Source organism: Protopterus annectens, chromosome 7.part0 (genome assembly GCF_019279795.1).
Source record: "Protopterus annectens isolate FY-2018-M chromosome 7.part0, PAN1.0, whole genome shotgun sequence".
In the NCBI taxonomy this organism is placed as follows: Eukaryota; Metazoa; Chordata; order Ceratodontiformes; family Protopteridae; genus Protopterus; species Protopterus annectens.
This window is the reverse complement of record NC_056739.1, coordinates 529,119,162-529,145,533: the sequence shown is the minus strand read 5'-3', so window position 1 is coordinate 529,145,533 and position 26,372 is coordinate 529,119,162.

Below are 26,372 nucleotides of genomic sequence, written 5' to 3'. Positions count from 1 at the left end.
TCGGTTGTCATAACTCAAGCACTTTTTGAGATGTGTACATCTTTTTTTTTTTTTACTTGGTTTCTCCCTCTAGGTTTTTTTACCTTTTTTCTGTGTCTCCTATCCACCCCAGTAATTAAAAGCAAACACACACACACACACACACACACACACACACACACACACACACACACACACACACACACACACACACACTCACACACATATATATATATATATATATATATATATATATATATATATATATGTATATATATAAATATATGTATATAATATATATATACATATATATATATATATATATATATATATATATATATATATATATATATATATATATATATATATGTATATACATGGGTCTACTTCAGTAGATCGAACTTTTACAAATTCGAACCACATATGGCTGAGACCATATATTTGAACTTGTAAAAGTTCAAACATTGAATAAAAAAGTAAAACAAAAACTACAAAAAATAAAATTAAATGTTTGTAGCAGGGGGCTATGCCTCCCTGCACCCCCCCAACCCCTACTTAAATATACCAAGTCCGAAATCGCACTACATTGCGGAAAAGGGGAAATCTTCTTATTCTGCACTGTACAGAGATCTCCATTCAGTCCGATTGAACTTTTATAAATTCAAACATATGGTTTCGGCCACATGAGGTTTGAACTTGTAAACGTTCGATCTACTGAAGGGGACCCATATGTATATATGGGTCTACCTTGTATCAAAGAAATTGCATTTCACTGAATTTCACTTACCCGACTCCACTTCTCAGAAACTTCATTAAACCAAAAGCATGGACTGTCAAAAACCTTACCCTGTGAACTTTGCCCTTTCTTCAGTGTAGTGTGATCTCAATGTTGGTATATAGTGGGGGTGTGGGGACTGTGTATGTGTGTGTGTGGGGGAGTCAAGCCCCCCACTTTGGTAGGTTTAGTTTTGGCCCATTTAGGTTTTCTCCATGGTGGCCAAGTGGTTCGTTTCACAGGAAAAGTATTTTGGCAGTCCATACTTTTGGTTTAGTGAAGTTTTGGAGAAGTGGAGTCGGCTAAGGCAAATTCTATGACATGTAATTTCATTGATTCAAAGTAGATCCAAAAAAAATGTCTATGTGTGTATATATATATATATATATATATATATATATATATATATATATATATATATATACATACATATCTCTCTCTCTCTCTCTCTCTCTATATATATATATATATATATATATATATATATATATATATTTATTTATTAGAGAGTTTCATATCTATAATTTTGTATAGTGTAGAGTTACCCTACTTTGCCTTCTTTGCCTTCCAGTCCTCATGCCTTTTCCCCTTCTTCTTTTCTACTAGATTTTTTCTGGCATTCTTCTCTACCATTGTTGGTAGTTCTCTTCCCATTGCCTGGAGTTTCTTATTTACCATTGCTGGTAATTATGCCTAACAAGATTTTTTTCTCTACTGAGTGTTTCTAAGTGTTATTTTGTGCTGCTTTTAGGATTGGTTGTTATCCTTTAATATGCCTGACATGCCTACTGGTTTTAAACAATGTTTATGTTGTGGGCACAAGATATCTCACTTGAATGCTCACTCTGAGCCCATGTACTGTCTTGGGGCAGAACATCTAGATGTGTAGTGTGAAATTTGTTTCAGCTACAACCACAGAGCCTTGGCTGAGTATCGGAACAAATTGGTTCTTAAGGGTCTGTTGTATTTTTTTCAGTATCTGGAGCCTCTCCCTCCACTCAGAAACTGGTGAAGAAACCTCAAAGGGAAAAGACAGAGAAGGCCAGAGATAATCAAAGGGAGTACAGGAAGTGCTCCCATGACCTCTGTCCTCACTCAATTCCAGCTTTGGCTCCTCCAACTAAAATGTTCAGGACCTGGGATCTGTCCACTCTTTTGGATCTAAAAACTTTGGCTCCTTAGCCATCAACCCTTTCACACCCCATGTCTCTCTGAATCCAGTCTAATGCAGACTATACTCTCCATTTTTACAAGAAACTGCAAGTAGATTGTCAAGACATCCACCTACCTCCTTGTCCTTCAAGGCCACCAGGAGGCTGTCTTAAGCAGATGTGGACAGGTTGATGATAACATTTCTCAGGACTTAAATCCAATTAAGAGCACTCCAGACTCTCTGAAGAGCATATTTTTCTCTTTAGGGTAATAGACATTATATTTAGGAACAGGAGAGGTGGTGATCTGAATAATATTTTAAATATTTGTGAATATGAGTGGATTACGCACTTAAGTGCTGACACCAAACCTGGTTTAAATACAGCTGTAAGCATTAAGCTTATGCTAATGAGAAGGCAAAACAGTTTAAAATGTCTTTAATTCTTTAACTTTGCTATACTATGATTTGTAATAGGATTCTTTTGTGTATATTTTTGTATTTCTTTTACATACAGAGTGACCTCAATACTTAATTGATTAATTGGGCATTTTTTTTGATTGGGCTGAGGCATTTTCTTGAATTATTTAAAAGGAGTTCTGGTTTTAAAGTTGTTATACACACTGAAGAAGGGATTCTTTCCAAAAGCTTTGTGGATTCTTAATAAATCTGCTTTTACATTTTACAAGGCTCCAGATTGTCCAAATTACAGCTGCAAGTGAAAAATCTACTAGTTATTCAATCACCACTAGCCAGGATGGTCTTTCAGTTTCTAGTGTCAGTGGCAGTCTCCATAAACCTTCAACCCATACAGAGATACTACATGAGAATACTACAATGCATTCTAGAAGTTCAATGGTCTATAAATCAACATCTCATGACATTTCCCATTCGACTCACAAAGATCTGTAAACAACAGGTATCCTGGTGGGTCCATGCACCAGATGTTTATGCAGGGTCATCCCTTTGTTCTTCCATTGCCCAAGGCCTCAGTGACTACAAATGCTTCCCAATTGGGGAGAGCATTACCTGAAATAGGCAATCCAAAGCTCATGGTCCCCCTTAGAGGCCAACTTTCACAGCAATATCCTAGAAATGAGGGCAATCCCTCCAGCAATGCAGGCATTTCAAGACATCCTTCCTTAAGGGGTCATTACTATACTGACTGACAAAATATCAATGGTCTAATACATCAACTAACAGGGTGAAATCCTCTCTTACACTTTGTGTCAAGAGGCAATGGTAGTGTGGCAGTGGGTGACCTCTTCCAACCACTTTCTTTTAGCAATAAACATTCTGAGGAAGTCAATTCAGTGCTTTAGCAAACAGATTGAGCAGATCTATTTTTATGCCTCACAAGTAGTCTCTCAGTCTTTTAGTGTCACTACAGATTTTTCACCAATGGGTGATCTTTTCACCTCTGGCCACAATTCCAAATGCAGCAGTTTTTTGCCCTAATCTGCCTAGAGGGGAGTCATCAAGGGATGCTCTGATCCATGACTGACTCCCCCAGACTCAATTATGCCTACTCTCCCACAACCCTTATATTAAAAGTTTTACAGAAAGCTCATCAATAGAAGAGCAAGGTAAGCCTCATTGCTCCATTCTGGCCTCAACAAGTGTGGTCCCCATTCCTCTAGCCTCATCTGATGCACCCTCTTTGGGTTCTTGATCCCTTTCCAAATCTTCTGCTTCATCCTTCTGGGTGACCTCACTCAGACATACAAGCCATCATGTTAGTCACATGGTTTCTCCAACTGAAGTACCAGCTAGACAGTCCAGGCTTCTTTCCAGGTTTTACACGTGCTTACTTTTTCTCAAAACGTATCCACTGGGAAAATATACAAGAACAAATGGAAATGATTCTTTGTCTGGGCTAAGATGAGAACTCTAGATTCCTTTTCAGTGCCCACTATACAAGATTTAGAATTATTGGCTTCCATTTTTCATAATGGGGCAAGTTACTCTGCAGTCATAATGCACTTGCTGCAATCTTCAGTTTTCATATATGCAGCAATCATTTGTCATTGTCCTCATTTAGGTTATGCAAGGCCTTCCTTAAAGGTACATTTTGCTCAGACCACATATCAAAGACCTCACCCCTCCATAGGACTTGACGATTCTTCTCCAGATCTTAACTTAGTTTCCCTTTAAACCTGCAGCAAAGGCTGATTTAAAATGTTTGGTCCAGGAAACCATTTTTCTAGTTGCCATTATATCTGCTAGATTAGATTCAGAAATTCAAGCTTTATCTTGCCAGTCACTTTACATACTTTTCATAAAGACAGGATTTCTCTTCATACCATCCCATCCTTTCTTCCAAATGTAGCTCCTCAATTCACTCTTATCGACCCATTTACCAGTGTTCTTCCCAAAATTCTCCAATAAAGGGGAATATATGCTTCATTTACTGGATGTACACAGAAAATTGAAATTTTATCAACACAGAGCAAAAGCTTTCAGGAAATCAAACCAACTGTTTCTCTTTCAAAAGCTATAATATATATATATATATATATATATATATATATATATATATATATATATTATATATATATATATATATATATATATATGTATGGATTCACTTCAGAAGCTTGAAATACTGAAATCTCGAATTTCAGTATCTTGAGCCAAAGAAGTGGAATCCACAAAACAACGAAAACTAAAAACCGCGAAATTCAAAATCTTGAATACCAGAAGTTTTGAATTTTGCAGTTTTACTACACACACACACACACACACACACACACACACACACACACACACACACACACACACACACACACACACACACACACACACAAACCATCCACCACACAAACACACACAATCACTCTACTATATGAAAGCAGGGGTGCAAGCACCCTGCAACTATGGGGGCTGAACCCCCCACACCCCCCTACTTAAATATTCACACTGCAAGGTCGCACTACATGCAAACACACACAAAACACCACCACACAAGCTACTTTTTCTTTGCACACACACATCACAGCAATAAAACACATTGACACACACCACAGCCTCTACCCAAACCCTTTAACACACACACACACACACACACACACACACACACACACACACACACACACACACACACACACACACACACACACACACAAACTTTGTGCTGCTTTAGTCAGAGTCAAGTTTTTATGGCAGAAATGAAAATTAGTGAATCACATTGAATTATGCTATAATTGAAATTGAGGAAGTCCGATATGGCATAATTAAATGTATTTCACTTGCTTCGCCATTATGTGATCATGGAGTTAGTATATTTATGTTTTAGGGGTGGGATGTAAGGGAAGAAACTCCATATCAGGGATTGGTGCCTCCTACCTACACCACATACAATTATTATTTTTTTTTATTTTTATGTGTAAGATTAGGAGCATTATGATCACACATGTTTAGATGTGTATGGTTTTTCATAGTTTCATAGTTTCATAGTTTAGTACTAGGCTATCTGCCCTGGGGCGTTTATAAGCCTAGCCATAGTGATGTGGCTTTCGCCACCCCATGTAATGGTACAAAAGTGTACAGAATAGATTTAGAATACTGTGCCTCTGTCTAGTAGTGACACAGTGAATATCCCCTTACATAATATAATTAGTTTACTGTGCCTTTGTCTAGTAGTGACACAGAGATGACCCCCGGGGTAAACCTACAATCTCCCATCCACTCGTCAAGATTTCTCTTGAAGAGAGTCAGTGAGAGGCTCTGCCTAACATGAACTGGGATTCTGTTCCAGAGTATGGGAAGCCTCTGAGTTATGAATCTGTCCCTCCAGCATGTCCTATTCATATTTGTGCTGAGGTTTAAATCTTTAGCTCTCGTGGTTCTGATGGATTTGGATTTTTTGAGGTGGAGCATGTCCATCAATTCCTGATTGGACATGGCCTTGTAAGTCAGGCACAGATCACCTCTGAGTAGGCGGTATGCTACTGGATAGAGCTGGAGTTTCTTTAGTCTGGCAGCATATGACATATGTTGGAGACCCTTGATCCTCTTGGTAAGGTAGTTTTGGGGTCTCTCCAGCTGTTGCAAGTGCCGGGTGAGGTACATACCAAATGGGGCATTGCACTCAATCATGGGAATGATAAGGGAGGAGTATAGGGGTACAATGACCTCCTTTGATCTGGATGTGAATCCCTTCATGATAAGGTTGGCAAGGTAGAAAGTCTTTATAACCACTTTGGCAATGTGGGTGTCAAATGAGAGGTCACTATCGACTTGTGTCCCCAGGTCTCTGATTACTTTTTCCGTACTCAGTGGGTTACTGTCTATGTGATAATTTGTGGGTACTTTGTTTTACCCAAAGGGGATGACTATACATTTTTTGGCATTTAGTTTAAGGCCATGACTCTGGCACCAGTTGTCCGTTTCAGTGAGGCCTTTCTGTAGGATGTATGTGTCAGCTGGTGTATCAACTATGGCGCCTAGTTTGCAGTCATCTGCGAACTTTGTCAGCCACAACCCTCCCATGTTTGCTTTCACATCTGATAAATAAATGCCGAACAAGAGGGGTCCCAGGACAGAGCCCTGTGGGACACCACTTGTGACTGGCTTTGAGTCTGACATGGCTCCAGTGATTTTGACTATGGGTTCTATCCTTTAGCCAGTTTGCAACCCATCTTGTGACATATGGATTTACATTTAAGCTGTTGAGCTTATCTATGATGCCTGAGTGGGGTATTGTGTGGAAGGCTTTAGCCAAGTCCACGTAGGCTGTATGGACTGCTTTGCCCTCGTCAATGGCTCTAGTGACTGTTTCAAAAAAGTCAACCAGGTTCAAAAGGCAGGATCTGCTCTTTACAAAGCCGAACTGGGTGGGATCAAGTGTCTGCAGGTCCCCAATGTGTCTTTTTATGAGTTCCATAATGATTCTTTCCATAGCTTTGCAGACCAGGCTGGTTAAGCTTATGGGGAGGTAGTTACCAGGGTCTGTAGAGGTGCCTCCTTTTTGGAGTGGGACCACTGTTGCTGTACGCCAGTGTTCAGATACATATCCTGTAGTAAGGCTGAGGTTAATTAACATTTTTATGTGCGGGTTTAACTCCTCTTGAAGTTCACGTAGCAAGCAACCCGTGATACCGTCAGGTCCCATTGATGCTGTGTTTTTAGCTTTGCTGAGGGCGGTTCTCAACTGGACATCTGAGATGACAGGGAGGTTACATTCAGCTGGGATAAGTATTTCTTCTTTTGGGGGTGAGGGAGGGGAGAAATTTGCACTGAACCTGTCTGCCAGAATGTTGGCAATATCTGTGGGCTCAGTATATTTTTTGTCATTGTGAACTAACTCTGAGCATATCTGAGGGTTTCAGCCCAGGTTTCTAACATAGCAGAAGAAGGCCTTGTGGTTATCTTTAGTGTCCATAGCGATTTTTCTCTCAAAGTTGGCCTTGGATGTTTTTATGAGAGAACGTAGCTTTCTACTAGTGCTGATCAGAGATGCCTTCTCTTTATGGGATTTTGCTCTGTCGTGCAGTAGCTTCCTTCTTTTGTTATACAATTTGTTTATGGCTGGGGTCCACCAGACAGGACGCCTGCCCTTGGTGGAGAGGGTCTTGGTTTTATTTGGGATTGCATGATCCATGCATTCTTGGAGATGTCCGTAGAAAGCATTTGTGAAGGATTCAGCATTGTGGGATGTGGTTTCCACTGGCCCAGTGGGCTTAAAGGATACCATCTCAGTCTTAAGAAGTGTAAAGTCGGCTTTTGAGAAGTTTTTCACTGTAGTCTTTTGTGTTGGGGGTGGAGGTGGGCTATGCATATCCGGGGTGATTAGTTTGTGGTCAGATCTCACTATTGAGGGGTATACTTCAGGTGTGGAGCACTTTGTCCCCATGTTTGTGATGATCAGGTCTAGTATATTATCTCCCCTTGTGGGAGAGGTGACTAGCTGTTCCATTGCATTTGAATTTATGAATTCCAGGAACCTTTGGGCTAGGGTGTTTGGGCTAGAATAATGCACCCAGTCTATGTAAGGGTAGTTGAAGTCTCCCAATATGATGGTGTTTGGTGAGACATTCATATCCTCCAATGTCTTCAGGAAGGCTGAATGGGGTTTCTGAGATGGGGAGGGTGGTCTGTAACATGCTACCAGTTGTATAGCAGTTTTGCCTATGGTTAGTTGTACCTGGATGGTCTCTGATGCTTCATGTGTTGCCACTAACCTGGCGGTGTGGGTGTCCTTGATGAATATGGACACTCCCCCTCCCTTTTTGGTTTGGCCCGAGTATTGGGGCCGAAAAGCATGATATGAGGTATAGCCTGGTAGAGCTGGGGTGCTCTCAGGAGCCTTGAACCAGGTTTTAGTTACTGCACAGACCTCAATGTTCTCCATACTGAGGAGTGCTTCGAGAGCCTGCATCTTGAGATTTAGACTTCTGGCATTGAGTAGTATTACCCTTAATTTTTTTCCATTTTTGTTTTCTAAGGAGGTGGGTTTGTCTTTTAAGCCTTGCCTAAAAAAGGCACTATGGGGGTGGCAAGAGCCTTAGCCAATATCTGGAAGCCCAGTGGTGACAGGTGCAAGCCATCCCTTGCAAAGCAGCGTGGCTTGTCCAGCATGTCATCCCAAGCAGACAGACATTTAATCCCCCTAGAATGACACCAGTAATTGACCCAATTATTAAAGCTGATCATCTTGTCTTTGTATTGTGGCATCATTCTTGGTGAGGGCAAGATGCTGCTCAGGGTCAGGGTCATACTAGCCTGGGCTACATAATCAGAGAGCTCCTCTATGTCTCTTTTCATGTAGTCCAGGGAGGTACGTCTCAGGTCATTCATGCCGGCATGGACAATGACGGAGTCTTATTTGTACTTGCTTTGGAGTGACCTGAGTGCGTGTGTTATGTGGCAGATCCTAGCTCCTGATAGGCAGCTCACTGTTACCCTCTCCTTGTTCAGCCTGGTAAGTGGAATGTCAGTGTGTCTGACTATAGAGTCACCTATTACTAGTGTAGCAGGCATGGTGTTTGGCCTTAAGGGCTGTGATTGCTTGACACACTGATTTATTGAAGTATGTGTTGCATATGTTATGTTTTGAGGTGGTGGATTTTTGGGTGTCTGCTTTGGGAGCCTCTGTTCTTTTGGTAAGTTTTTTGTTAGAGCCTCTGAGTATGTCTTTGGGTTATTATGTGTTTGGTTTGCAGTTGTGGTAGGTCTATGTGGGACTGGGTTTGCTGTGTGTGTGGTTACCTTCTCCTCCTGTCTGGTCTTGCCAGTCCTGAGCTGAGAGAGTTCAGCCTTCAGTTTGGCTATATAGTTGCATCTCTCACATGTATTTGTGTTTGTTGGGAGGAGGAGAAGGTTGTTTGTGTACACAAGACAATTGTAGCATTGTCTCAAGATTCCCAGATTAACCAGCTGAACCGGAGAGGATGCTAGTAATCTACCACTCAACATGCTAGAATATTATAAGGGAGTGCTGTGCCTTTAAGGGAAGTGGGTACTCACAGAGGTGGTAGGTGGATGTAGTGCTTACTTTAGTTTGAGAGTGCTTACTTAGCAGAGAATTTTTGAGAACAAGTGCTAGGCTTATAATAAAGCGAGTAGACTGATTATTATAAGAGTAGAGCTTTCTTAAGGGAAAATTTGCAGAGCAGACTTGGCGGAGCCAGAAAAAGTTTAACCGGTGTTGAGCTATGCGCACAATTGCGCAAAGCCGCACAAACGTGGATTTTAAACAGGGAACTTCAAAAGATCTAGAAATGGTCCAAAACAACCAATTACTACAAGCTCATGTGCTGAGGTCACTCCTTCAGGGACAGATAGGCTGCTCAATGCTCCCCACTACCACTGGTGAGCAAAGAAACTTCCTTCTATCCAAGTAAGGCAATGGACAACACAGGAACTACATCACAGCGCAGAATACAGCAAAGCCTGTATACTGGTCTAAACTAGTCGAGGAGAGGCGGGAAAACAAGGATTTTTTTTGTTTTTTTGTTTTTGAGATAGAAAGCACACAGACATGCAGGAAACAGTAATAAATCAGTTACACAGGCTAGCACACTTTAGTGGGCAGCCTCAACAGTTAAATTTAACAAACAAACAAACAAACTTTCGACCAATTTTCGACCAAATGTAACTTTAAGTTCAGATAATATATAATGGAACAAACAGCTAAAAAACAGTTTAAGCTTGTTCAAAGTAAGCAAGAGAATGTATTTTAGGTAAAAAAACAGCAAAAAATACTTAAATCAGGAAAGAAGTCGCTTTTCTCAGTTCTCTGCTGCTAGGACCACTCTACAGGACCACGAGGAGCTGTTTCTGAGTAGTATAGCCAGAAAAAAATGCTCAGAGGCGGATTTTAAACGGGGAACTTCAAAAGAGCTAGAAATGGTCCAAAACAACCAATTACTAAAATCTCTTGTGCTGAGGTCACTCCTTCAGGGACAGATAGGCTGCTCAAGGCTCCCCACTCCCACTGGTGAGCAAAGAAACTTCCTTCTATCCAAGTAAGGCAATGGACAACACAGGAACTACACCACAGCCCAGAATACAGCAAAGCCTGTATACTGGTCTAAACTAGTCGAGGAGAGGTGGGAAAACAAGGATATTTTTTTGTTTTTTTTGTTTTTGAGATAGAAAGCACACAGAAATGCAGGAAACAGTAATAAATCTGTTTAGTTGTTTCTAACTGGCAATGAAATGGCATGACAGTTTTTGAGACAGTTCATTTCCTTTTCAGTCAGTGGTATTATACTCATTTACAATGAAAGCTAGACAGATAGATAGCTCCCATCTTGATGACCCTTCTGCTAATGCAGAATCCTTCACTACCAAAATTTATGCATATGTAAATTGCTGCATAGATGCATCTGTCCCTGTTACAAATAAATACAATGTAAAATATCAAAATGTACCCCTATGGTAGAACCCAAATATAATCAGATTAAAAAAAAACTGATTGCCACAAAAAAGTTTATCCAACTTTCATCAAAATCATCCAAGATGGCCTGTTCCAGACAAAGACATGGTATCAAAGCAATGGACTAAAACTAAATGCCAAGAGTATATAATCATATATTTAAGAAAACCTGACTCCCTTTGCAAATATCACATTGAAAACAAACACTGAAAATCTATCCCATAGTCAGGGATCTGGAAAACTATTTCGACAATAAACTGTCCGTTGATCACCACGTACTTGCTGTTGTAAGAAAGTTCTTTTTTATTCTACAGCTTATATCTAATGACATTGCATGCATATCCTGGGATGTAATTGTTCCATTATACTTGGCACTGAATGGGGGACTGCCCATACATGTCAAGCAGAGTGCCTCTTTGGCCTTTTTCAAAATGAACCTTGACGATTGGATGGGAGAAAGGAAATATACCCCGGGAATCATGTTAGTCGCTCTGCTAGACAGGGGTCCAGGGAAGTAAATATTGTAGGAAGAAATAGCCAGGGAATTGTTATGGCTATGTTTGTATAGGCCCTAAGGCTGATAGCCTGGTACCAACCTCTGAACCTATGAACCTATGAACCAATGCCTAAATTGTCTATGCACATCCAGAGTGTGGAAAATCATTTTTTTCCTGGTTTTGAGTTTCTGGAAAGAATGCAGGGAGACTGATGGCTTCATTTAAAATAAACTCTGGAAGAACTTTAGTCATGAATGAGGGATTTGCTTTTAAAGTAACCCAATCTCTACTAAAGAGAGTTCACCCACCATTAGATCCTGCAGCTCAGATACTCTTCTTGCAGATGTCAGAGCAATAAGTAACAGGGCCTTCCAAGTTTTGAGCCATAAATCATATAGATGAGCTGGTTCAAAGGGAGACTCAGTTAACTTTTACAGCACAAAGTTAAGAACCCAAGAAGGTGCCACCTGTTTTCTAGGTGGTTTTACATCCAAAACGCCTTACAAGAACAGCTTCAACAAAGACTAAGTAGGAAGTGGAAGATCCATGGGCAGACATGCAAAATGGCCAAAAGATAAACTTTGATACAGATGTATGATAGAATGGGGATAATAATTCACACAAATATTATAAAAACAAAAGTTATATACTTCATAATGATAGACCTGAGTTGTCTGATTCCATGCTTTCTCAATGGATGAGTCTTTGGATCAGACCTTGGGTTTGACTTTGGCTGATTTTAGACTTTGTTATCCATAGTTCAGGCTCCTTCCCTTAACCATAATCCCCTCCTGTGCCCAAGATTACCTCAGATTGACTTTGACTGCATCCCTGTGACAGAGCAATAGTAAAATACAGTATAAGGAAGAAAGTAACTAACCACCAGTATACAAAAGTTTTTGAAACAGGATGCTGCTATGGAGGTGAAAGACTGCAACACATTAGTCAATGGGCAGGTTATACTGTCATACCAGAAGCACACAAGAAAATCTTCCTTGAAATGGAATGGGGATGGAGAGAGGGACCTTGAGGAAAGACAGAATCAGACAACACAAATCTATCATTATGATAGGTACATACATTTCATATCTGATGTTTGTTTCATCTGTTCCTCAATGGATAGGACAGAGTCCCCAGTTACTTAGCTATCAGGGTGGTTTCATGGAGGGATGTGATGGAGAATGGCTGAATGAAAAGTGACACAATTCCTGGAAACCAAATCCAGTTTATGATGGGAAATGAAGGTGCGAATGTTAAACCTCGTGGCAGCAGTATAAATATCATCAAATGAGGACCTAAAAAAGGTCAACAAAGTTGAGACAGATCAAGTAGACTGAGCTTGACAGGTCAAGTTAGTGTCAAGCCTTTTTCCCTATACACATGAGAGAAGAGGTCAGCTAAACATCTAGCTAAAGATAATTCAAAACATCTTGACCCAGTTTGGCTTTGGAAAAGGAGACAAAAAGCTGGTCTATCCTCCTGAATGTTGTAGTACAATGGAGGTAGAAATGTTGCTGGCAATGCACATCCAAACAATGAAGCATATATTCTCCTTTATTTGAAAAATTTTTAAAGAAAACTGGTAGAATGGTGCATTAGTTAAGAGAGGTCTCTGTAGCTACCTTAGTTATGAAAGATGGATTAGTCCACAGAAACACTTTATCCTTGTGGGAGATAATGTATGGAGGTTTGCGTGGCAGAGCTTGAATTCTGACACTCTCTGAGCTAAAGTAATAGTAACCAGGGAGAATGCTTTCCAAATCAACAACGTAATGTCCACCCTGACAGTATGTTCAGAGGGTGGCAGGGTTAAAGCTTGGAGTAAAATAGCCATATTCCAAAGAGGGGTACGAGACTTAAGTGGAGTCTAATAAGGAAAGTATCTCTCAAGAAAGCTTTACATAACTTTAGGGATTCTAAGGTAGCATGGTTTTCTCCATCATGAAAATTTGAAATTATCACTAACTGAACCTTAATATTAGAGTAATTAGTCCCTTCTTGAGAAAAAGGAAGACTGCTAGGAGCCAAAAAAGGATCCAGATTTCTTTGGGAGTCCCAGATAGCAAATCTTTTCCAATTACTCTTATAGATTTTTCTGATAAATGGTCTCTGGGAAGAAATGAGAATATGGATCCCTTGGGAAGACAGTCTGGACTGACTAGTCATCAGGTGGGACATACCAGATGGGTGAGAGAGAAGACCTGGATTGGGGTCCATCACCCATGGTGGATGTATCGAGTGAGGCCAGAGGAAGGGACACCACACTTTTCAAGGCCAGAAAGAGGCAATGTGGATGACAAAAGTTTTCCTCTGTAGTGCTTTCTATAGAAATTTCAGGATTAGTGGGTAGGAGGAAAAGTATAGAGAAGACTGGAGAGTCAACTGTGCATTAGAGCATCCTTCAGTGATTCCCACTCTGGGGTATCAGGGCAAAGTACCTGCTATATTTGTAGCTGGTGGAAGAGGCATAAAGATCACAGCATGATTGACCTCATTGACAAAAAATTTGTTCTGCCACTTTTGGATTGCAAAACCATTTATGAGGTAGCAGGATCTGCTCAAGCTGCCCGCTAAAATTTTGGCATTCCCTGGTATGTGCATTGCTATTTGGAAGTGGTTAGAAGATATCATCCATTGCCACACTCTCATAGCTTCTTGATGCAAAGGGTAGAAGCATATTTCCACTTGTTTGCTGATGTACCAGACTACCAACATGTTGTCCATCTGGACAGAAATCATCTCTAGAGGAAGGGCACCCTGAAAGGCCTGGAAATCCAGGAGGATTGCCCCCATTTTTAAGACACTGATGTGAAGCCTGGCCTCAGATGAAGACCATGTGCTTTGGACCATCCTTCTCATGTAATGCCTTCCCACACAGGGTAAGAGGTATCTGTGGTCACCATGTTTTTTGGAGGGGAAGCATCAAAAGGGCAGCCCTAGGGAACTTCATGAGATTGAATTCACACTTTATGTGACTCATCTAAATGTTTATCAAATGAACCTGAAAGCTCATGTGTTGGTAAATGATGGATGACTGAACTGCCAGTGTTCATGTGTCCACAGAAATACTGTCATCTAATATATCACCAAGGGAACTAAGGTAAGAAAAGTCACCATCGACCACAATAGATGAAGAACCAATCTGGCTAGTGGCATTTGGCAGAATATAAGCTGTAGGACCTGGTAGCAAAGGGTGGACAGTCTGCTCACTGACAGCCTTGCTAACTGTGTAGTGGTATCTATACGAGCTCCTATAAACTCTGAAGTCTGTACTGGAGAAAAATGAGACTTGTATTGATACATGATATGCCCAACAATGAGCAAAGATGAAGCAGGTAGTTTCTATGTTGAACTAGAAGAAACCTGGTTAAGGAGCCACTCTTTCAGGTAGGGAATCACTAGAAACCTTTACAGTCTGAGATGAGTTGCAACTACTGCCAAACACTAGGTGAGCACCCGGGGGGGGGGGGGTGTTGTGATGAGACCAAACAGCAGGACTCTGAACTGGAAGTGACTGGCTCCCAGCTGGAAGAGGAGAAACATTCAGGACTGCCTGTCCATCATAATGTGGTAGTATACATCCTGAAGGTCTAGCGAGAGCATCCAATCATCCTTCCTCAACAGGGGAAGGATTGACTGTACCATGACCAACCAGAACCTCTTGTGTTTGACATACTGATTGAGATGGTTAGGTCCAAAATTGGTCTGAGGTCCCTGTTCCTTTTCGGCATTAAAAAAAAAATCTTGAATAAATTCCAAATCCTTGTTGGTATGGCGGAACCTCCTGGATGACTTGTTTATCTAGCAGCTTTTTTATTTCTATAGCTGCACCCTTTCTTTGCATGGGTGGAACATTGGAAAGTTTCTTTTGTGGTGGAAGTAGGCAAATAAAGGGAATGTAATAACATGTGGTTCTGACAGTCTGCACCCATAAATTTTTGGCGTTGGATGTCCAAGCTTTTGGGTGTACAGATAAGCACCTCTTGACTGCTTCCAGAGTACAGCATTTGGGCCACCATATAGGAGCACTGATAAGTACTTTCAGAGAAAGGATCCCTGAGGACTTGATTCTGAAGACCTCCTTTGTTGCTTGGCAATGTCTACCATTAAATTTCCCCCCTCTGTCATGGGGGGATCTGTCTCTAGGTGTGTTCAGACACAACCCTTGAGACTTCCAGAACCACAGCTTCTTATCCCCTCTCTGTTTTTCGAGAATTTCCTTTGAGGTGTAGAAAACTGTATTCCTATGGCAGAAGGGGTTTTCCCTTCTTGCTGACTCCTAGAGAGTGAATTTTTGACTTTGGGTCTGAAAGGGTTCGACACATCATGGGGAGATTTACAAATTATGTCTTTAAAGCTTCCAGAAAGTCACACAAGTGCATCTAAGCATGTTTCCTTATGGTAATGCCTGTACCTACAGCTCTCAAAGCACCTTCAGCAACATTGTATATAAGAAACATAGAGGCATTTGATAGGGGCTGAAGGATGGCTAGCTGCAAGTCCATGGTTTTCTTGTTCCCTGCAGACATGAACCCTGAGAGAGAGAGAGAGAGAGACAGAGAGAGAGAGAGACAGAGAGAGAGAGAGAGACATGGAAAGATGTTTTATCAACTCTTTCTGAAACCTTGAAATGTGTGCCAAGTAGTTCAATGACCTAAATGTAAAGGTAGCTGAAGGGTAAACTCAATTCCCATATCTATGCAAAACCCTAGACTCACTTTGTTGGGATGGACAGATGAGTTCTACTCTGTGAGCTCCTTTTCGGTGGCTGTTACTAGTACTATAGAGTCCAACAGTGGACCATTGCTCCAATATTGTCAATCATTTGGAGCAACAAGATATTTATCTTTTTTTTAAGTATTAGTTCTGCCACATCCACTTCTTCTCATGCCCACTGAAAGATCAAATCCAGCATCTCATTGGCTGGAGGGGCCTTCCAAGAAGTAGCTAAACTGGATCCAAATGCCTTAAGAAACACTGATTCCTCTTGGGAGGAAGCTTCAGAAGACTAACCTGTGTCGATTTCTAGGATCTCTGCAAATGACACATCCTCAAGAAATGATCTGGGGGACCCCTCCCATTCATAAAATCAGTTTCTTCAAAGTGACTCCTGAGGGGTGTCATTGTGCCTCTTCTTACACATATGTTTCTGAAAAACCTCAGCAGGGACATGTTCTGGAGAGTACTGAGAAGACTGATGGAGGACCTGGATATGGTGGAGGACCTGGATATGGAATTTTTGAAAGCTAAAAGAATACAAATGTCCCTATGGGATAGATTGAGTAGGATCAGGACCCAGGGCTTTTAGCTGTGGGGCAGATGGAACTGACAGAGATAAAGAAGCCCATTCACCAGCAGTGGAGAGAGCTCTGTTGACTGCCTCAAAAGCAGATGCTGAGAGGGAACCCTGCCCCTCTCCAGTAGGAGCCGAAGACTCCATGTTACATATTGAAAGAACAAAAGTTACAAAATGTGAATGCTCAGAGAGCAGAAATGCCGCAACTTGAAGTTTTTTTTTTTTATCACAGTACAGTGAAGATTGGAATATTTGCCTTTTCTTCACTGTAGTGTGATCTCGGAGTTGGAAAACATACTTAGTGGGGGGGTGTGGGGGGCAGCCCCCCATAATAACATTTTCGAGTTGTGGCATTTTCGCTCATCTGAGCATTCACACTTTGTAACTTTCATTCTTTCAATATAGACCCAGCCTCCACACCTAGATGACCAAGAGAACAAATTTGGCTATTCTCTGAGACTGATGCTAGAGCTGAGCTGACTAATGCCAAATGTCAGAGAGGAAGGGATGGTTCTGCAACTTCAGAGTCAATACACTGCCTCCAGAACTGGCACCAAAGGCTGGCTCTAGGATCCCTCTGGATACAAGAAACAGAACCAGTGGAATCAGAGAAGCTGCCATGGTTTAAGATTACCATATATTTGGATCCAACATGGACAATTCTTGTGGGAATCTCAAATCCAGTATCCCTGAAGATGGAGGGTATATCTGGGTAGGAGCAATCACTGGTAGGATCAAACAGCCAAAGCTCATGGGTCCAATGGGAGATGGAGCTGTAAGAGACCCCAGCTAAATTGGGTCCTAAGGAACTTCCTCATCATTCTATCCACATCTGCTTCTGTCATGATTCTGGTAGACCTAACAGACCTTAAACAGGAAGATGTAGAAGGGGATCTTGATGGTCATTGCACCAGTCTGTCCTGAAGAAAGTGGGAATGCAGCCTAGTAAAGATTGGCTCCAATGAAAATCTTGGTTCCAGTAAGGGAGAAGACCTGGATCTTACAGGTGTCGGGTCCAGTGGAAGAGTAGGAGCCTATGATGTGGACCTTTTGGTGGCCAGATATGAAGATGGTAGAGAATAAACAGAGTGGTCAGGGGATCACTTCCTAGTCTCTTTGTCCTTTTCCCTAGGCTTGTCACTCTTCACCCCTCTAGATTTGTCTGAGGATTTTTTTGCCAGATGGGGAGACTCCAGAAGCAGAAGACATAGACTTGGATGATTCTCTCTCAGAAGCTGGGAGAAGCCCTTTCCAAATAAGCTTGTTCGTACATGCAATAATAGCCTGGTGGCCAAAGGCCATACGGATAGAGCAGTTGTCATCCCAGTGGACAGCACCCAAACAATAAATACATTTTTGGTGTGCATCTGGATTTGGGAGTTTGTAGGTGAAAGCCAAGCATTTCTTGTACCCTGATGGCTTGTCTGACATGATGAAGCTAGACAGAGAAGGAAGAGAAAACTTCAAACAACTATCATAAATAGAGTAGTACAAGATTTTTTAAGTAGAAAATGCTGACAATGATAGTATAGACCATCCATCTACAACCCCTTTTTCTCATATTTGCGCATAGGGTCAGGGTGTCACTTCAACAGTGACAGTCATCTACATCTAAGATTCACACCACCAGGTGCCACAGTTGTTCTTTCACATCACAAATGCACACCTATGGCCATTTAAAGCATCCAATCCACCTACTGCATGTTGTTTGGAATTTGTGATGAAACCAGAGCACCCAGTGGAAACCCATGAGGACACAGGGAGGGCATACAGATGCCGCACAGAAAGCATCCCAGCTGAGAATCGAACCAGGAAACCTCTTGCTGTGAGGTGAAAATGTTATCTGCTGCATTACTGTGCTACCCTATGTACTAGTTAAGAGGTGATATAAGTACTCTAATAAAGGAAAGGTGAGACAAAATGAGAAGTAATCCTTTTATACAAAAATGTTTTTGTTAAGGGGAAAGATACAAGAAAAAAGGTACTCTATTGCAAAAGGGAGACTACCAAGAATCTAACAAGAATGATACAAGAATAATAATACTAAGGGGAAAAATTTAGCTGAAGTGAGCCTGAGCAAAGTGGACCATGTCTGTTTTCCACAAATGGCAAATGAGATCTTAGGTAATCGTGGGGACAGGAGGTTATTATGGATAAGGGGAGGAGTCTGAACTGTGGATCCTGAATTTTAAAAGTGGCTGAAGTTGGATGCCAGGTTGTTTCCAAAGACTCATCCACTAAGGAAAGAATGGAACAGACATCAGCTCCATTGGTACAGAAACCCAGAAGGGTTTTTGTGTGGCACCAACAAACAAATGTCTTCCATTTACTGATAAGATTTTAGTAGTAGTTTTTTGGCCCCTCTCATATCTACTGAATGTCAGCAGAAAAAAGGTGTCTACTAAGTATCAAAATGAATCATCCAGGCAACCAGCTAAAGTTTTGAGATGGCATGTATCAAATTCCCCCTGACTTATGTGAGAGATTTGAAGTGTGATGAAGCTTGTGGTAATTACCCTTTGTCAACTATATAAGAAGGGTGAATTATAAGTTAAATACTCACCATAGCTAGGCATCTGTGCTGTCCATTTTTCATTCTTCCTCATTTAGGGGTCACAGATCCAATCCTTAGGTCTGACTCAGCCGCATACTTCAGACTTCAGATCCAACTCTACAGGTGCTCACTCTACCCACAATGCCCTATTTCATCCCTATTGCCTCAGCTCAAGTTTGGTTTGCTGCTCTTTTTCCCAATAATATAAGAGAAGCAGATATAGCCAGATAGAAAAGAATGGGCTCAATCCGGAAACTATAGGTTCCAAACACAGTGAAATAGATCCTACCAGAAGAAAAAAATGGATGAGGGATGGATGGGAGGGGAGTTGAGGAAGAATGAAAAATGGACAGTACAGATGCCTAGTTATGGTAAGCACATAACATATAAATCTGATGTTGTCCTTTTTGTTCTTTCTCACTTATGGGACAGAGTCCTCAGCTACATTGACCATGGGTTACTCCTATGGAATGATATTCCAGAGTACTGACAAACCAAAGGAGGCTCTATTTCTTGATATGATGGCCAATTTGTGATGTGAAACAAAGGTATGAGTCTGGGACCATGTAGCTGCTGCACAAATGTCATCAATAGCCGTTCTTGACCAATAAACAGATGAAGTAGCCATGGATCAAACTGAGTGAGCTTGAGGGAGGTTTGGGTATTCTCAGATCCTTCTGACAGTAATTCCATGCAATACAGTCTGTAATCCATTTAGCTAAGGAAACTTTAGAAACTGGTTGGCCTAGCTGATTTGGTGAGAAAGATACCAAAAGTTGGTATGACTTTTTAAACTGTTTTGTTCTATGAAGGTAAAAACATAGTTGTCTGTGCACATCAAGGAGGTGTAGCATGTACTCTCCTTTGCTGGCAAAATTTGGAAAGAAAACTGGCAAGTGAATGGACTGGTTGATGTTATTTTTAGGAACTACTTTAGGTAAAAAAGAAAGGTGAGTCCATAGAGAAACCCTATCTTTATGAAAAACAATGTAATGAGTTTTTCCTGAAATAGCCTGGAGTTTGGATATTCTTTTTGCCCATGTTATACCTACCAAGAAAACCATCTTCCATGACAGAAATTTAACATCAGATTTGTTTGTCATTTCATTTTGTGTTAAACCTTCAAGTACCACAGTAAGATCCCAAGGCAGTGAGGAATACTTTATCAGAGGTCTCAGAAGAAAAATGTCTTTCATAACAGCTTTTCACAATCTAGAGGAAGCCAAGGAAAAATATTTATTCCCTGTGTGTAAATTTGAAATTGCTGCCAACTGAAGTTTAATTGTTGAAAAATTAGCCCCATCTTTGAAAAGAGTTTTCAAGAAATGAAGAATAGCTGAAACTGGTGCAGAAAAAGGATCAGTCTCCTTATCTGTAGACCAGATAGAAAACCTTTTCCATTTACTTTTATAAACTTTTTGGTAGAATCCTTTTGAGAAACCAAAATAATGTCATGAACTGAGGAAGAGAGTCTGGACTGTTTAACTATTACTGGAAGTGGATAAACCATGCTGTCAGCTTGAGGTCCTGAATGTTGGGGTGTTGAATCCTCAACAAATGAGAGAGGAGATCCTGAGTAGGATCCAGTATCCATTGAGGATAATGAAGATGAGACCATAGAAAGGGAAACCATATTTGGTTAGGCCAGAAGGGGGCAATAAGGATTACTGAGCTCTTCAGCCTGCTTGCTTTTGGAAAACATCTTGGAATCAGGGGAAGAGGAGAATAAACATAAATGAGACCCGAGGGCCAAGCATGAAGAAGAGCATCTGTCGATGACTCCCCCCTGTGGGGGAACAGAGTGAAGTACTTGCTGCACTTGCTGTTGAGAGGAGTGGCAAATAGGTTGCAGTAAGGTTAACCATAATGCCTGAAGATCATATTTGCTACTGACTGATAGAGACACCACTTGTGAGAAATCAGAATGTATCTGCTTAGTTTGTCGACAAGCATGTTGGCTATTTCCAGAACGTGTGTTGCAATTAGAAAGCAGTCTGATGAGATCACCCATTCCAAAACCCTCATGACCTCACTGCAAAGGGGATAAGATTGCATTCTTCCTTTTTGTTGATGTACCAGACTACAGACATGTTGTTGGTCTGAACTGCAATAGTCCCCAAGGGAAAAGCATTTTGAAATGCCTGAAATGCTAAAAGGACTGCTCTCATCTCTAGAACATTGAAATGCAAGTTGGTCTCTTGGATAAACACATGCCTTGGCCAGTTCTTCCCAAGAAATGCCTCCCCCACCCCAGATGAGCAGCTTCCCTGGTCACAGTGACTACTGGGTTTGGTAGAACAAAGTTTCTGCACAGAAACAAATAGTCAGATTGTATTCACCAGCAAATGTGCTGTTTGCAAATTGGAGTGAGTTTTACTTGAAAAGACAGGGGTTGATACAGAATGAACCACTGTACAGCTAGACTCCATTGGAAGACCCACATAAAAAAGTGTGCAAGAGGGAGTTGTATTATGGCAGTTGACATCAACCCAAGTACAAGTATCACTAATCTTGTTGGAGGAGATGGATAAAAAAGAATAGCCTGAATCTGGTTTCTGATGGAAGTAATGCAGTGGAGAGGTAAAGATGCTATTTGTGATGTTGTGTCCACAATTGCCCCTATGAATTCAAGGCTCTGAACTGGTGTAGGTTTTGATTTGACAGTATTTATTGTAATACCCAAAGAGCAAATAGTCCCTGGCATATTGTATTTGATGCTTGGAGGGGGGCAGTGAGGAGTCAGTTGCCCAGATACGGAAGCACCTGGAATCCCTTCACTTTCAAGTGAGCTGTGACTACTGCCATGCATTTGGTAAATACTCTGTCTGTGGTGAATCCAAAGGGCAGAACTCTGAATTGGGAATAACTGGCATCAAGCCAAAGGAGGAGATGTCTTCTAGATAATCTATTTTGATATGGTAGTACACATCCTGAAGATTTATAGAGCACATCTAATCATCCTTGTGCATAAAAGGCAGTATGGACTGAGCCATGACCATTTGGAACTTCGCCTTCTTTGTATACTGGTTCAATTTGCTTAGATTCAAAATGGGTCTTAGGTCCCCTGTTTTCTAAAAAGAAGCATGAATAAGTTCTGAATCACATCTGGTCTGGATGATTCTTTTTTCTAGCAGCTTTTGTATTTTTTGTGCTGCGGCCTTCCTCTGACTAGGTGGAACATCAAGATGTTTCTTCCTTTGACAATGAGCAAGAAGAGAAAATGGTACATAATAACCTCCAGATATTATTCTTAGGGGGGCTATATCAAAACATCGAATGACTAAAATCATGAACGCTCTAAACTGCGAAAATGCCTGACATCAAAGTGCTTTTTTGGAGATCGCAGTGCAGTGAAGATTGGAATATTTGCCCTTTCCTCACTGTAGTGCAATCTCAGAATTGAAATATATGTTTAGTGGGGGTGTGGGGGGCACAGCCCCCCACAATAATGAGTTTGAGGTCCAGTATTTTTGCTCTTTAGAGCATTCACAATTTTAATCATTCAATGTTCTGATATAGACCCATTCTTAGCACCCATAAATCTCTTGTGATGTTTGTGCAGCCATCTAGCTGACAGAACCAACCCCCGACTGTCTCCAGAGTTGGACAGTTGAGCGGCACTTCAGGAGTGCTGATAGGGCCTGTCTGAAAAAGAATCCCTAAAGCCCTGGTTCTGTGGGACTCCTCTGCCTCTAGGGCAATGTCTACCATTATAATTTCTCCCTCTGCCTCGGGAGGAATTTTCTCCACACAAATCCTGGAAAAGTCCCTGAGATTTATGGAACCACATTTTCTTACCACCTCTCTAGTTCCTAGATAAGGTCCATTGAGGTGTGGAAAACTTGATCCTCATGGCAGACAGGGTCTTTCCTTCTTGTTCACTATGGGTAAACATATCTTTTACTGATGGCCCAAACAAGGAAGTGCTGTCAAATGAGGTGTTAACAAAGGATGTCTTAAAAGGCTCCACAAAGTTGCATAGCCGCATCCAGGTATGTCTGTTGATGACATTGCCTGAACTGACTGCTCATGCGGTCTCTTCAAATTAACCTCATTGAAGCATTTGAAATAGATAAAAGAGTGGCCAGTTGACAGGAAGTCCTTTTGAAATCCTTAGTAAACATAGACTCCGAGAAACAGTATCTGATAGCTCTTTAGTCAAATCTCTCTGAAGCCTAGTAAAGTACGAGAGGTAATTAAGTGACCTCAGAGTGAAAATAGCTGAGGTAAACACTCACTTTCCAAATCTGTCTCTGGACTCTCTATTAGGTTGATGGACAGAGGAACTCTGTTCTGCTAGCTCTTTCTTAGTGGCTGCCACCACCATCATAGCATCAGCTGGGACTCCTTTGCTCCAATGGGGTCTGTCTGCAGGTGGGGCCAAAAACTTGTCAAGGTACTTGAGGATGTGCTCGATAGCATCTGGCTTCTTCCATGCCTGGTGGGAAACCAGGTCAATAAGTTTATCTACTGGGAGGGTTACCCAAGACATAGATGGGCCAGAACCAAAATCTTCCAAGAACACTGATTCTTCTGGAGAGGACGTTTGGGAAGACCAACCACCTTTCTGCTTCAGGATCTCTAGTATATCTCCAAAGGAGATGTCATCTGGTGGTGATATGGGGATCCCTTTCCTTCATCAAAATCGGTGTCTTCCATGAGAGACACCATGGGGGAGTCTATGTGTCTCCTCTTACATGTCCTCTTCTAGGGCACCTCTTCCATGGGATGTTCTGGAGAGAGGGGAAGTTCCTCCACTGGAACTGACTTTAGACTACTTAAGCTGGCTGTCCCTGTGGTATAGGTCTGAATGACTCAGAGCTCAGAACCAATGAGAATAAATTGGTAGGACTGGAAATATGAGAAGATGGTTCTCTCTGGAGTGAAAAAGTCCTTTCCACCACCTCGAACGCCAGGGATCAGGAAAAGCCCTGAACTGTTCTCTTGGAGAGAAAGCTTCCAAGGAAATTGGATAATTGCTAACCCCAGATCCAAGCCTCGAGGGAAGAATCAGATCAGAAATGTCTAGGGTCTAACTTCCAAGGGGAAGGGATGGATCTGACAAAACTGGAGCTGAATCTACTCCCTCAGCTCCAACAACACTTCAGTACTGAGGCTCATTCTGATCTGTGGGTATTGGAGCAGAACCCATCTGGGGAAACAGTCGGAGTAGAGGAGGTAACTTTCCTTAGATCTGACACCAAGGCTCTCAGGGATCTGAGATCCTGGGGCTCTGACCCCATGGGTCAGATCTGAGAAGGAGATAAAATAGACTTTGAATGCACAGTCATGTATCCAGAAAGGGAATAGAGCTGATAGGAACCCCATCTGGATCTGAGCTTTGAGAAATTTTCCCATCATCCTATCCACATCTGCTTTGGATGAACTTTGGAAGGACCTAGAAGATGCTATGGAAAGGGGCCCAGAATATTTCTTTGGAGTCTGAAACAATTGTGCAGGTAAGGAGGGTGAAATATGTTTTACATATATTCAGGTGCACAGCTATTATGAGACATACCAGGCTTTGAATCTGAGGATATAGGATCTAGTGTGGATGTTATCAGTGAAGGAGAGATAATTATTGGAGCCAAAAACCTCAGATCCAAAGGTAGTTTCAGATCCCAGAGTAGGCTGAGGGACTTTGGGTATGAATATGTTGGAACCATGATTTTTCTTACTTTTTCTATAGGCTCCAATGAAGACTTTGGGGACTTCAAAGTACACCTTTTCTTGTGCTCTAAAGAAATTGCTTTACTAGTTTTTGAAGGGGTTTGACCCCAGAAAGTGAAGTAGCATGAAGTAGATCTTTCAATATTAATTTGTTACACCTGTCAGCCAATGCTCTAGGATTAAAAGTAGAGCACACTGTACAGGCCATATTTAAATGGTCCAGTCCAAGGCAATAAATGGACCCCTTGTGGGATCTGTGCTGGGGATCTTATGCCCACAATAAGTACATTTTTGAAAACCCGTCAGTTTTTCAGACATGATAGCAAGGAAAAAAAAGAACATAAAGTATAAAGTATATAACAATAAAGATATTTTTTTTGTAATAGAGCAAAGAAAAGAAGAAAAAGCACAATTTTACCAATTATGGTAATTATAGTAATTACCCTACTTAAAAAGATAAAGAGAGTACCAACAATGGTAAGAAAGACTATTAGAAGAGCAGCAGAAAAGCAAATTATTCCTAATGCCAGTTAGGTATTAAGGAACATTTTTTAAGGTTTAAAATTTAAAGATGCAAAGAGAGGTAATCCATCAAACAAGTTTCTTAATAATGCTTGAGTGGGGAGCCTGCGTCTAACCACAATGACAGCAAATGAGATCTGAGGCAGTAGGCATGAAGTAGGGCATTATGGCATAGCTCTCAACCTTCCATTTCCAAAACGAGGAACACACACATTCATAATGTGGAACAAATGTGCAAAATGTGGAACACATACTAATGGCTTACTAACAACTTCAGCTAAGAAGGTCATAGGATGGTTAAAATATGCTGATTTACTTACAAAGAAGAACCTTTAATGAATTACTATGATTAATTTCTATTTACCAGGATTTCATTTAAATACATTCCTAACAATGAATGTGTGATAGACTATTTCAATGTGGAACTTTGAGGAAGTTCGAGGAACATGAACTGTTTTAGACCCCAAATGAGGTACGTTCCTCATAATGATGTACACTTGACAGGTATGCATTATGGGTAGAGGGAGGAGCTCAATATATGGATCTGAAGTCTGAAGTATGTGGCTGAGTCAGATCCATGGATTGGATCCATAACCCATAAGTGAAGAGGAATGAAAAGGACAACATCAGATCGACTGTTATATGAGCCAAAAGAGAGTCACCATAATGATCTTTGAAAGGTCCTTCTGAATTTTCAAAATGACCCTGGATATCACTGGAAAGGGTGAAAAAGTACATAGGAACATTCCTATTCGAATTAATAAAAACACATCTGGATTCCATACATCCCTACAAGAAGTCCTGAAGCAGAATTTGTTCAGTTGTCTATTTTGCAAAGAATTCAAACAGATCTACTTTAGGTGTTTCCCACAACTGGACCATTTCCTGAAAGTCCCCCAGTTCAATTTCCACTCATGAGGGTCTGTCGTGATTCTGGTCAACTTGTCTGTCACTATATTTTGATTTAACAGAATCTAAGAAGCTTGGAGGGTTAAAAAGTTGTGATCTGTGATCTCCCAAGCTACCATAACCAGCTGAAACAGACAGT